The sequence below is a fragment of the Macaca mulatta genome, chromosome 14 (assembly GCF_049350105.2).
Source record: "Macaca mulatta isolate MMU2019108-1 chromosome 14, T2T-MMU8v2.0, whole genome shotgun sequence".
NCBI lineage: Eukaryota > Metazoa > Chordata > Mammalia > Primates > Cercopithecidae > Macaca > Macaca mulatta.
The window spans coordinates 53589855-53603373 of NC_133419.1; the positions used below are offsets into that span (position 1 = coordinate 53589855).

At 34.0% G+C, this 13519-nt stretch overlaps 1 protein-coding gene and 1 long non-coding RNA gene across 28 annotated transcripts in view; one reads left to right on the forward strand and one right to left on the reverse strand.

Moving 5' to 3' along the window:
* USP47 (ubiquitin specific peptidase 47) overlaps positions 1-13519 on the reverse strand; it is a 113694-nt gene that overhangs the window by 85099 nt on the left and 15076 nt on the right. For 3 of the 27 annotated variants that reach the window (XM_077963329.1, XM_077963327.1, XM_077963339.1), the window contains exon 2: positions 365-461. The exons of the other annotated variants lie outside the window; for them this stretch is intronic. The gene's annotated coding sequence lies outside the window, so the exon portion shown is untranslated. The remainder of the gene's footprint in view (positions 1-364; positions 462-13519) is intronic. 27 annotated transcript variants of the gene reach the window in all.
* LOC144334298 (uncharacterized) lies at positions 10956-13251 on the forward strand. Its single transcript, XR_013404002.1, has 2 exons — positions 10956-11144; positions 12822-13251. It is a non-coding gene; the product is annotated as an uncharacterized LOC144334298 (long non-coding RNA).

Genomic DNA, 13519 nt, shown 5'->3' on the forward strand with positions numbered 1-13519 from the left:
AAAAGCAAAACTCAAAAGGATCAAACTGTTTACAAATAAACCATCTGCATCTAAGAACAAAACTCAAGAATATTTGCAGGAATGAAAAACATCCAGGACCCATCAAGGTAAAATTCTCAATGTTTGGCATCCCATTGGAAAAAAATAAACATGCAAAGAAGCAGGAAACTATGACCCACATGAAGAGAAAAAAAATCAGTATCTAAGATAACAAATAACATTGGATGGTATTAACAAATGTAAGAACTGATGAATATGAATGAATGAATGCTTAAGACACAGCACAAGAAACTATTAAAATTAAAACAAAGAGAGGAAAAAGAATGAAAAGAGAAAGAACAGAAAAGCAGGATAATTTTCTTACCAGAAACCATGGAGGCCAGAAGGAAGTGGCACAGTATTTTTCAGGTGCTTACAGAAAATAACCGTCAAACCAGAATCCAATAACCAGCAGAAATGCCCTTCAAAAACGACCCAGGAATTGCTTTAATAATCAAGTGGAACTCAAGACATTCTCAGATGAAGGAAAACTCAAAAGAATTTGCATCCAGTGGCACTACCCTACAGGAAGGAACAGCTAAAGACAGTTCTTTAAACAAAAGAGAAATCATCAAAGAAACCTTAGAACATCAGGAAAAAAGAACACAGAAAGTAAAAATACAGCTAAATGTAATACATTTTCCTTCTCCTCTTGAGTTTTTGTTAAAGACTTGACAGTTGAGGAAAAAACTAAAACATTGTCTAATGTGGTTACAAGTCAAGCAAATATTTAACACAATTATAAATAGAGTAGGGTAAAAATACATAAAGGGAGATAAGGTTTCTACATTTCACTTGAACTAGTAAAATAACACCAGTAGACTGTGATAAGTTGATATACGTTGTGTCATACCTAAAGAAGCCATCAAGAAAGCTATACTAAGGGAAACAAGAAAAATACTACAAATTACTCAAAATAGAATTAGACAAATGTTCAAATAACCCACAGGAAAACAAGAAAAAGACAACAAAGAAAAAAAAAAGAAACAGAAAACAAAAAAATAAAATGTCACACTTAAGCTCTAATATAATAATCATTACATCAAATATAAATGATCTAAATACACCAATTACCAGCATAGAAATTGTTTTGGCTCACAGTTTTGGAGACTAGGAAATCCAATATCAAGATGCCAGCATCTGGCAAGGGCTTTCCTGCTACATGGTAACATGATGAAAGACATCACATGGTGCAAGAGCAAAAAGAGGGTGAAAGAGAGGGTAAACTCACTCCCACAATAATGAACCCACTCCTGTCCATTCATGAGGGCAGAGCTCTCATGATCTAAATACCTCTTAAAGGTATTTGACATCTCTCAATACTGTCATAATAGAAACTAGATTTCCACATGAATTTTGAAGATGACAAATATTCAAACCATAGTAAAGTTTGATGTAAATCTTATCAAAATCCCAGCAAGACTTTTTGAAAATTTTGATGATTATCCTGAAACTTACAGGGAAAGGCAAAGGAATCAGAATAACTAAAAGGATATTGAAAAAGAATAGAGTGAGAGGTCTCAGTTTACCTGATTTTAAGATTTAATATACACCAACAGTAATCAAGACTGTGTAGTATTGGTAGAGAGATAAACAGATCAATGTCACAATAGAGACCTACACAAATATGCACAACTGATTTTTGCCTAGGTACAAAAGCAACTCAATGGAAGAAAAATAATCTTTCCAAAAATGATGCTAGAACATTTCATTCAGACATCCAGAAGCAAAAGAAAAAAAAAATTCTCAACCTAACTCTACATCTTATATTTAAATTAACATAAATGTGGACCATAAACATAAACGGAAAACATAAAACTATAAAACCTTTAGGAAAACACATAAGAGAAAATGTTCTCCAAATACAGGCTAGGCAGAATCCTTAGCCTTGACACCAAAATCATAATCCATAAAAGGAAAAATTGATAAGACTTCATCAAAACTTAAAATGTCTACTATGCAAAGATTATTTTAAGGATTAAAGTTACAGACTGGGAGAAAATATTTCAAGCCACATAATCAACAAAGGATTAGTATGTAGAATATATAAAGAACTGTGAAAACCTACAGTAAAAAAGTAAACAATCCAATTAGAACATAGACAAAAATCATGAAAAGACATTTCAATGAAGAGTATAAACAGATGCAAATAAGCACATAAAAAGATGTACAACATACTAACCATTAGATAAATGCAAATTAATACCACAATGAAATATTACCACATAGTTTTCAGAATGGTTAAAAAAAAAATAGTGGCAACATCAAATACTGGCAAAGAAGCAGAGAAACAATCTCTCATGCCTTCCTGTAAAATGGTACAGCTACTCTGGAAAACAGTCCGGTAACTTAAAAAAAAAAAAAAAAAACTATATATACAACTAGCATACAACTTAGAAATTGCACTTTTCAACATTTATCACAGATGAAATAATTATGTTCACACAAAAACAAATACAGGAATGCTTATGGCAGCTTTACTCACAATAGCTCAAAACTGCAAACCCAGATGTTTTTCATCAACTAAATGGTTAAACAGATTACAGTACATCCATACCATGGAAAACTACTAAGCAATAAATAGGAACCAACTATTGATATATGTAACAACCTGAATAAAATTCCAGAGAATTATACTAAATTTTAAAAAACCAACCCCAAAAGACTCTACAATCTATGATTTCGTTTTTACAACACTCTTAACCAAGTATAGAAATGGAGAGGAGATTAGTGATTGCCAGGTATTAAAGAGGGAATAGGGAGTGAAACGGAAGTGAGTGTAGTTACAAAGGGCAACATGAGGGATCCTTGTGGTGAAGAAAATGTTCTATATCTTGACTCTACCACTGTCAATATCTTGGTTCTGATACTGTATTACAGTTTCATAAGGTGTTACCATTAGCGTAGATTGGGTGAAGAATACATGAGATATCTCTGTTTTATTTCTCCAAACTACAAGTAAATGTACAATTATCTCAAATGGAAAGTTAGTTAAAACATTGTCTATTCCACTATTTTTCAACCTCTCCTTCCTGGAGACTGAAAGAGGACTGCCTGTTTAAAACCTTGGAGCTGATGAGAGGAGGGTACTCCTGAGAATGTGCAACCACATGCTGGTCTTCATGCTGATTTGCAGCCCCAATTCACACCATCTAGTGGTAAAAAAAAAAACTCCAAGCCAAGAATTGCTTGGAAAATGGTTCTAAAATAGAGATATTCCCAGGCACCTGGCAGAAACAATCATAAATTCTTCCTGGAAGGAATCACATAAGTGCAACTAATTTCCACAAAAAGTATTTTCATAAGAAAAATGAACCGCTCACATTTTTAAAAAACCACTGTGTGCATACGTAAACATGATACCATTTTAAAGAGAGTCAGCTAAGAATAAAATACAGTAGATGACATCCACAAAAACTTCAATACTGAAACTATCAGTTACATTATAAAATAAATGTTTAACATGCTTCAAGAAATAAAAAAGTGGGTTCAAAATTGAGTCTTGAGCAGAATTCCTAGAAAATAATAGAAATTAAAAACACAAAATTTAACAGCATATTTAAAATATATGAAAAAAGAATTAATGAACTCTATGTAAGAGAACTAAAGACATTTTCTAAACTTCTAGTGACACAGAGATGTAAAACATTAGAGCATTAAGAGACATGAAGGATAGAGTAAGAAGACCTAATATCTATCCTGAAGAGAGAAAATGAAAGCAGAGGGAATATTTAAATAAATAATGGCTTAGAACTTAGAGTTAAGAATCTCAACACATCTCAAGCAGAGTAAATAAAGGAAGAATAATTTATATGTAGTCAGAGAGGGCCAGGCACAGTGGCTCAGGCCTGTAATCCCAGCACTTTGAAAGGCCCAAGTGGGCGGATTACCTGAGGTCAGGAGTTCAAGACCAGCATGGCCAACATGGTGAAATCCCGTCTCTACCAAAAATACAAAATTAGCTGGGTGTGGTGGCACACACTGTAATCCCAACTACTTGGGAGGCTGAGGCAGGAGAATCACTTGAACCCTAGAGACAGAGGTTGCAGTGAGCCAAGATGGCACCACGGTACTCCAGCCTGGGCAACAGAGTGAAACTTCGTTGCAAAAAATAAAAGCAAAAATTAAAAATTAAAAAAAAAATGCAGTCAGAGAGAAAAAACAGATTACCTTAAAAGAAACAACTAGACTAACGCCTAATTTGTCAATAGGAAAAAATGTGGGTCATAAGACTGGAGCATGATATTTTCATTGTTGTGAGAGAAAATAACTGTTATCCCAGAAAGCTACAAACAGCAAAAATATCTATCAGGAATGTAAAAACAGAGATTTCTGTCACCAATAGATTATCATTAAAGAAACTCCTTAAAAAATGTATTACAGGAAAAAAGAAAGTGACCCCAGAAGGAAGGTGATGAATCCTGACCTAGCCACCCAGCCTGATGACAGTGAAGCATGCCTGATTTCTATTAAATTACCATAGTGCCATCTTCATCTAGTACTATAATCATGTTCATCACCATGACAACTTTCTAGAAGAACCAACACCAACTCAGGGGAACACAATGCCTAAACAATTAGCTCATATATGCCATCTAATCAGGCACAGACAGACTTTGCTTATCTGATATGAAACAAATTGTTCATGGGTTTCAGCTCTAAAAACACCTATCACTTTCCCTCTCCTGAGCCTTGAGTCTTATCCTGACCACCAACCCTTTGTTATTGGATCTAGTTCCCAGCTTAATAGTAAAATTGTTACTCAGTGTTCAATCTTTGGTCACGAAGCTTTTATTTTCTCTTTAACAAAGGAGATAGGAGAGAAATGAATAGCTACAAAGATTAACTCAAAATAGATAAAGACCTATATGTAAGAGCTAGAACTATAAAAACTCTTAGAAGAAAACAAATGGGAAAAGTTTCATGACGTTGGATTTGGCAATGATTTCTTGGACATGATACCAAGACACAGGCAGCGAAAGAAAAATAAATAACTTGGACTTCATCAAAATTAAAACTTTTGTACATCAAAGGGCAGTATCAGAGTAAAAAGACAACTCAGAATGGGAGAAAATATTTGCAAACCATGTATCTTATAAGAGATTAATATCCCAAATATACAATGAATTCTTATAACCTAACAACAGGAAAACCCAAACACCCTGATTAAAAAATGGACAAAGAACTTAAACATTTCTCCAAAGAATATGTAAAAACAAACAACAAGCACATAAACACATGGTTAACATCAGCAATCATCAGGGAAATGCAAATCAGAAATCACAAAGAGTAACGACTTCACACTCATTACAGGATGGCCACTGAAATGAAAAAGAGAGAGATAAGGAAAATAAATAACAAGTGTTGGTAAGGATATGGGGAAACTGGAACTCTGGTAGGAATGTAAAATGGCGCAGCCACTGTGGAAAACAGTTTGGTGGTTACTCACAAAATTAAACATAGTATTACCATAAGATCCAGCAGTGTTTCAACAAGCAATTACTAACATACATGAAACGCCTGAAAAAAAACAGAAAGTCTCAGCAAATAAATAACAGATAAAACTGAAATGAAAACTAATTAGGTGGGCTCAATAGCAGAATGAAGATGACAAAAGAATCAGTGAACTGAAGATAAAAATAATGGAAATTACCCAGTTTGAACAATAAAGAAAAAAAAACAGACCCTAAAACAATGATCAGTGGCAAGCACCTGCATGACTGTAACAAAAGATCTAACATTCATGTCATTCAAATCCGGGAAGAAAAGAAGAAAGAGGGCAAGTTTAAAAAGTACTCAAAGAAACAACTGCTGAAAACTTCCCAAATTTGGCAAAAGACATTAACCTACATACTCAAGAAGTTGACCAAACCCCAAATAAGGTAAACCTAAAGAAATCCATCTCAAGATGCATCATAATCAAATCCTTTAAGAACTAAAGGCAGAGAAAGATTTTTTCAAGTATTTAGGGAAAAACCCATCTTAACTATAAGGGTAAAACAATTCAAATGACAGCAGATTTCTCTGATCTCATCACAACAGAGGCAGAAGGAAGTGGCACAACACTTCAAGGGCTGAAAGAAGAGCTGTCAACCCAGAATTACACATCCAGTGAAAATATCCTTCAGGAATCACAGAGAAATCAAGACATTCTCAGATGAAGAAAAACGAAGAGATTTGATGCCAGCAGACCTAACCTAAAAGAAAATGGTTAAGGAAAGTTATCTAAATAGAAATAAAAATGCTAAAAATCTACTTTACATTAAAAATAAAATGATTATTATATTCTATGATAATGTATAAATATGATATACACACATACACAGTTTCAAAAAGGAATGAAATCCTGATACAATTCCACAACACGAAAAAACCCTAAGGACATGCTAAGTGAAATAAGCCAGTCACAAAAGGACAAATACTATATGAGATACCTACACTAGTCAAATTCATAGAGATAGAAAGTAGAATGGTGGTTGCCAGAGGTTAGGAGCAGGGAGGAATGGCAAGTTGTTTAATAGGTACATGGCTTCAGTTTTGTAAGACGAAAAGAGTTCTGTGGATAGATGATGGTGATGGTGGTACAACAATAAGAATGTACTTAGTACCACAGAACTGTACATACTTAAAGACGGTTAAGATGGTAAATTTTATGTTATGTGTATTTTACAATTTTTTAAAAATAAATTTTTTAAAAATAAATATCTTAACTCCATAAATTTGTGGAAGAAGCAATACTGCCAGCAGACTAGGTTTCCAACATGTCTACATTACAAACACATACTATATATAGGCATATTATAAATATGTATAAATATATAGAAGCATAAATAAATTCCTACATTTTTCTTGTAATAAAAAATTTTAACTGTTTATTAAAGAAATTAATATAATTTGAGTGGATATATCCATACATATAGAGAGAGAAATAGATATAAAATAAATACAGCTCTTACTCATATATGTGTTTGTGTGCATATTTTCTAGCTCCTTCCACTGAAAGGACTAGAAGCAATGATATCACTATAACAGTAGTACAATTAGAACCCAGATCTCAATTTCTAAGTATCATTCTTCAGAAAAAGAACCTAGAGGTCTTTGCAGAAATGGCTAATCTTAGAATTAGGGCTGAGAAATTACAAGAATTTGGGATATCTTGTACTGCCAGAAAACAAGCACTCGAAGAATGGCGTGTGTATGTTAAGAGGTCATAAAAAATCAGGTGAAAGGGTTCTCACTGGCCAAATGTGGAAAAATTTAAACATTAAAATAAATAAATGATTTATTCAATGTAAAAGTTAACGTTAAAAAGATAGTTACACAGCATAAGAAATAATCAAATAACAAAGAATGTATTTGTAGGTATTCTGAAAATTTAAATAAACATGTCTTATTTGCTAAATAATACTAAAATACTGACAGTGGACAGTAAAGATTAAAGAACAGTTACAATTGGCTTATTACTCAAGGATCCCTTCAAAAAATTTACTTTCAGTATTAAAATTCACTTTGCTTACTTAAAATCTAAAATGTTAGCTATAGAAGCTAAGTGGCAGAAAGCTGTGTTCTTAAATTAAATATGAAAAGTCTGATCATATTTTTTAAAAATCTGACTTTTTACTCAGTGTATTTCGATTTAGGAATAAATGTAAATAAAAGAGAACTAAAAGTAAAAACATCAAATTTGACATTAATCAAGTTATAATTTCTTAGCATTTTCTCAATTTCTAAGTTTTTGAGCATCAAATTGCTTTTCTATTTTTGTGATTTCATGTTTTGAATGCTTCCATTTTAAAGTGAATGAAAACTGAAGCTAAAGTACGTTATTAAAATATACCACATTTCCCATGACTCATCAATTTAAAAATCAAATCTCAACATTTCTAAATAATCAAGCCTTTCTAATAAACATCTCTAGAAATCACTATATCAGAAAATAATGCAAACTATACTAACATAAAAATTCAAGAGTTTCTTAGTATCCACTTTATCTTCAACTCCATTCCCACTAGTATCCCTCTACAATTTCCCCTAAATGGCTTAGTCTTCTTAGCCCTAAGTGGATGGGAGGTGGGTAGATGATGAGAGATTACTTAAAGGGTACAATATATGCTACTCAGGCAATGGATACCCTAAAATACCTGCCTTCACCACTACACAATCTATGCACGTAATAAAATTATACTTGTAGGCTGGGTGTGGTGGCTCATGCCTGTAATCTCAATAATCTGGGAGGCCAAGGTGGGAGGATCACTTGAGCCCAAGAGTTCGAGACCAGCCTGGGCAACATGGCGAGACCCTATGTCTAATAAAGAAAAAAAAATTATACTTGTAGCCCATACATTTATACAAATTAAAAAAAGAGAAAAGTCTTCTTAGCCTTAGCTTTTCTACCACTGTCAAATTATATCCAGAATATCTAGCTGTAGGTTCAAATTTCTCAAAAAATTTTATTTTCTTTATCTAGGATTTATATCAGTTTTTCTAAAAATGTGTAATTTATTTCCTCTTGCTTATATACTCAAGGAAAACAAACATGTCAAAGGATGTGAGGAGCTTGTCAGGAATACACAAACACTTCAGAAAATCATAAAAACACAACAAGAACATGAAAAAAACCCACAATGTATATAAGAAGATAAGTAGATTCTTACGCACAATTCTGCTTAGCTAAGAAATGAAAACAGCTATTTTACAATGTTTACTAGTAAAAACAAATCACAGAATTAGAAAATCTAAGTTCTACACAGAATTCTGTAAGCAAAATACATTCACTCAGAAAAATAATTTCATAATGTGTTATAGCTGAAGCTTTTGGAAGCATAAAGTGTGCTTTAAAAAATTCTAATTTCTAGAAACTGATTTTGAAACAGAAAATTTTGTAATCTCACTTTAAATTGTGAATTTTTTAGTGCAATAAGGGCTTTTACTACTGAAATGAAGTTTGATGATAATCACACTCTGTTTTAATTTGCTTCCTAAATTCAAATCCTCCTATGTGTGTTTTCCTCAAAAAAAAAAAAAAAAAAAAAGACTTTGTACCTGTTCTAAAAGCCTAAAGCAGTAAAGAAATTATAAGTAGATTTGCTTTATTATTCTAGTTAAATACAAATTCTGTGATAAAGTAATCTGTTTTAGCACGTGGTATGAATTTTCTGAATTTAAATTAATAAACATGTTATAAATTACATGTCACTATATGACATTTGTTTCTAAATTATATACCATAAAAACACTCAAGTAATAAAACATAACTAGGCTGACTTGGATAAAGTATACTTTTAAAATTTTGTAAAAATACTTATTTTCATACCTGCCCACTGTGCTCTAGTATTAGGGTGTCCCTCAGGTAAATGCATTCCATTTTATTCTAAAACAGTCATGAAATAAGCTCCCAGAACCCCACAGTATTAAAATTAGAAAATAAATACAACTCTTTTGATCCTATGTAACTTATTTTTAGTTGTTGCAACAAATTACATCAAGTACTCATTCAATTAACAGGAAACTAAAAATGCAAAGTTTCAGAACTTAAAAAGAATAGTTTACAATCCATTTAACTATGATTGACCTATTTTGACAATTAAAAACCAACCAACCAGATGGCTCATCACACTCAACATAGCTGTATTCAAAGTTGGATGGGGCTGAGTGTGGTGGACCACACCTATAATCCCAACACTTTGGGAGGCCAAGGCAGCCGAATCACCTGAGGTCAGGAGTTCGAGACCACCCTAGCCAACATGGTGCAACCCCATCTCTACTAAAAAATACAAAAATTAGCTGGGTGTGGTAGCACATGCCTGTAATTCCAGCTACTCAGGAGGCTGGGGCAGGAGAATCGCTTGAATCTGGGAGGCGGAGGCTGCAGCGAGCGGAGATCATGTCACTATACTAAAGCTTGGGCGACAGAGCGGGACTCGTCTCAAAAAATAGATTAAGATAAGATAAGATAAGATAAAATAAAAGTTGGATGGACCTTTGAACATCAGATGAGGCTCCTTATTTTACAGATGAAGACAAAGAAATTGGGAAACCTTAAGTGACTTGCCCAACATCACATTTGAACACGGGTCCTTCTAAATAACAGAGGCCTTCTGATGACTGTAAAATGCTGACATGTTTGTAGCATTAAAATTGTGATGTATTACTTTTCCTCTCACTTTTATCCTAATATTCTTCCCACTCTGCCTTGCTTCTTTTAATAATAGAATTGGCCATGGGTAACTCACTAATAATATACTGTAGGTATCTAAACTTAGAAACCAAAACTATTCTCAGGAGGCGAAATAAAACATCCTTTACTATTTCTGTTATCTTTACTTTTGATTACAGCTAAGATTTCCTCTGAGAGTAGGCTGTTGTTGAGAAGCAGTGACTCAGCTTGTGAAATTACTGACTTGTTTATAGGTTATGAACATTCTACTCATTATTACTAAATCAAGGGAGCTTGTTTATATTATCTGTTACCATGCATTTTATTTAAAAGCATGGATAATTCTTAGAATATTAAATTGTTTTAATACTTTAAACATGAAATTATACATCTAAAAAAAATGTTAATGCTACTTAACACTTTTTAAAGATTGTTTATTTCCTATTAGAGTGACCTATGGTACAAGAACAATGGACTGCAAAGTCAAAAGATCTAGACTAGACTCCTTAAGTCAAAGTGGCTACTTTTCATCTAGCTGTGTAATCCTACACAAATCATTTAACTTATCTCTCACTCTCAGGGTCCTAAAAGTAAATATATCCTCTGCTCAGTGGTAGGCTGGGCAGGAGAATCACTTGAACCCGGGAAGCGGAGGTTGTGGTGAGTGGAGATTGCACCATTGCACTCCAGCCTGGGCAACAAGAGCGAAACTCCGTATCAAAAATAAATAAATAAAAAAATAAGAAAAGAAAAGAAACAAAATATATCCTCCACTCAGTTTTTCCTTTTTTTTTTTTTTTCCCTTCTGTTGACCAGGTTGGAGTGCAGTGGCGCGATCTTGGCTCACTGCAGCCTACACCTCCCGGGTTCAAGCAATTCTGTCTCAGCCTCCCAAGTAGCTGGAACTACAGGCGTGTGCTACCACTCCCAGATAATTTTTGTATTTTTAGTAGAGATGGGATTTTGCCATGTTGGCCAAGCTGGTCTCGAACTTCTGACCTCAAATGATTCGCCTGCCTCAGCCTCCCAAAGTGCTGGGATTACAGGTGTGAGCCACGGTGCCCGGCCATCCACATAGTTTTTCTATCGAAGGGGAGAACTTCTTGAAAATGCTCTATAAATTATAGTAACACCATACAAAAATAAGGTATTATTATAGAACTATCAGTTACTACCCTTGAGGAACATCTGCAAAGATCTTTTGTTTTCTGACCGGCCTTCTCACAAGGTTTCAAAACCTGCATGGAAAGAAAAACTATGTAGATACAGAATTTAGAGACAAAATTTATACCTTATGTGGTCTTACTCATTCATTTAACAAATGAAAGAATAAAACAAAGACCAGAAAGGTTAAGCAACTAAGGTAAAACCAAACCACTGAGTTTTCTGATTCCCAAACTACTGTCCTTTCCACCAGGTCAGTTACTATGTAAATCCCTTTCTCAAAAAACCTACCAAAATTATAACTAGCATCATGCTAACATTATTATCGGTTTTCCCTATATAAATCACAAACTCCTTGATGATACTCTTTTTATTCCTCTCCCTCCTATCAGTACCTAGCAAAACCTTAAATATGTAATACATAAATAAAGGACGCTGGATTAAGCTTAATAAAAACCAGTATTAAGCACATGAAAAGATGCTCTACATTATCAGTCATTAGGAAAATGCAAACTAAAAGCACAAACAGATACCACCGCTACACACTTATTAAAATGGTTAAAAAAAATAATAAACTTAAAAAAAACCCTGACATTGCCAAGTAATAACAAAGATGCAGAACAACCAGAATTCTCAGACATTGCTGTCTAGAATGCACAAACGTTACAGCCATTTCAGAAGAAAGTTTGGCAGTTTTAAAAAGTTAAACATACACTTACCGTATGAAGACATATGTCCACCCAAAAACTTGTATACAAGTATTTATAGTAGCTTTATTCAGAATCAACAAAAACTGGAAACAACCCAAATGTTTATCAGCTGGTAAATGGATAAACAAATTGTAGCATTCAGCAATAAAAAGGAATAGACTACTGATAGAATCAACAACATAAATGAATCTCAAATGCTTTATGCTAGATGAAAAAATTCCTACCCAAAACGCTACCATACTATATGATTCCATGTACACGACATTCTGGAAAAGGTAAAACATGAGGTCAGAAAACAGATCAGTGGTTACCAGAGCCTGGAGGAAAGGGAAGGGAACTGATTACAAGAGACAACAGAGAACTTTTTCGAGGTGATGAAGAGACAACGGAGAACTTTTCTGAGATGATGGATATATTCTATATTTTGACTATGGTAGTGGTTGTACAACTGTGTAAGTTTCTCAAAACTTATAAAACTGTATACTTCAAAAGGATGAATTTTTCTATATATAAATAATACCTCAGTAATACTGATTAAAAAAAAAAAAATCTCACTTATGCCCTTTCATTACCTGAGACCCTAAGTAACTTATTGAGTTTCTATGGCCTTTATAGTTTTTCTTACCGAGAAAATGGAGGGGCTATAACATTAGTATTTAACCGTCACCAGTGGAGCATGTCCAGGTTCTTGGCGTTTTGAACAAATAATTGGACAAAATGCACTAACAAAGCAAGGAAAAGAATGAAACAAGAGCAGAGATGTACTGAAAACCAAAGTATACTCCAGAGGGTGGGAACCGCACCAGCAACAGCTCAAGGGCCTGGATACAGAATCTTCTTGGGTCCAAATACCCACTAAAGGTTTCCCATTGGTCACTTGGTATTCACCTCAGGTAAATGAAGTGGTGCCCAATAAGAGGCTGAAGTGAAGCTACAAAGGTCACTCTCCTATGCAAACATCTGATTGGTTGTGGAAAGCAACCAATCAGAGGCTGAAGTGAAGTTGCAAAGTCGCACTTCTATGCAAACGAAGATTTGGCCTGCAATCAGTCTGTGCGCCAACAACCAATCAGAGACTGAAGTGAAGTTACAAAGTTACACGCCTTTGCAAACGTCTGATTGGTTGCTTTCTGCAACCAACCAGAGGTACTTTCAATTTTCCCTCTGCCACGCAGAAAAGGTAGGGATCCGAAAAGGGAGTAGCCTCCGGCTCTTTTGTTACTTAAGCATGGAAAGTGAGGGTTTTCCTTTCAATTTAGTTCTAAGAAGTCAGCGTGAAATGGCCTTAAGTTCCCTGAGTCCAGATTCTATTCTCCTGCCTCATAACTACTGCCTCCCTTCCAGTGTTAAAATCATATTACTCAACTGTAGAAACATTTTTGTATCCTGTCTACTTTTCCTAGAACTCTTAAAATTACATTTGTGTTGTGTTAATGGTAACTAAAGGTAA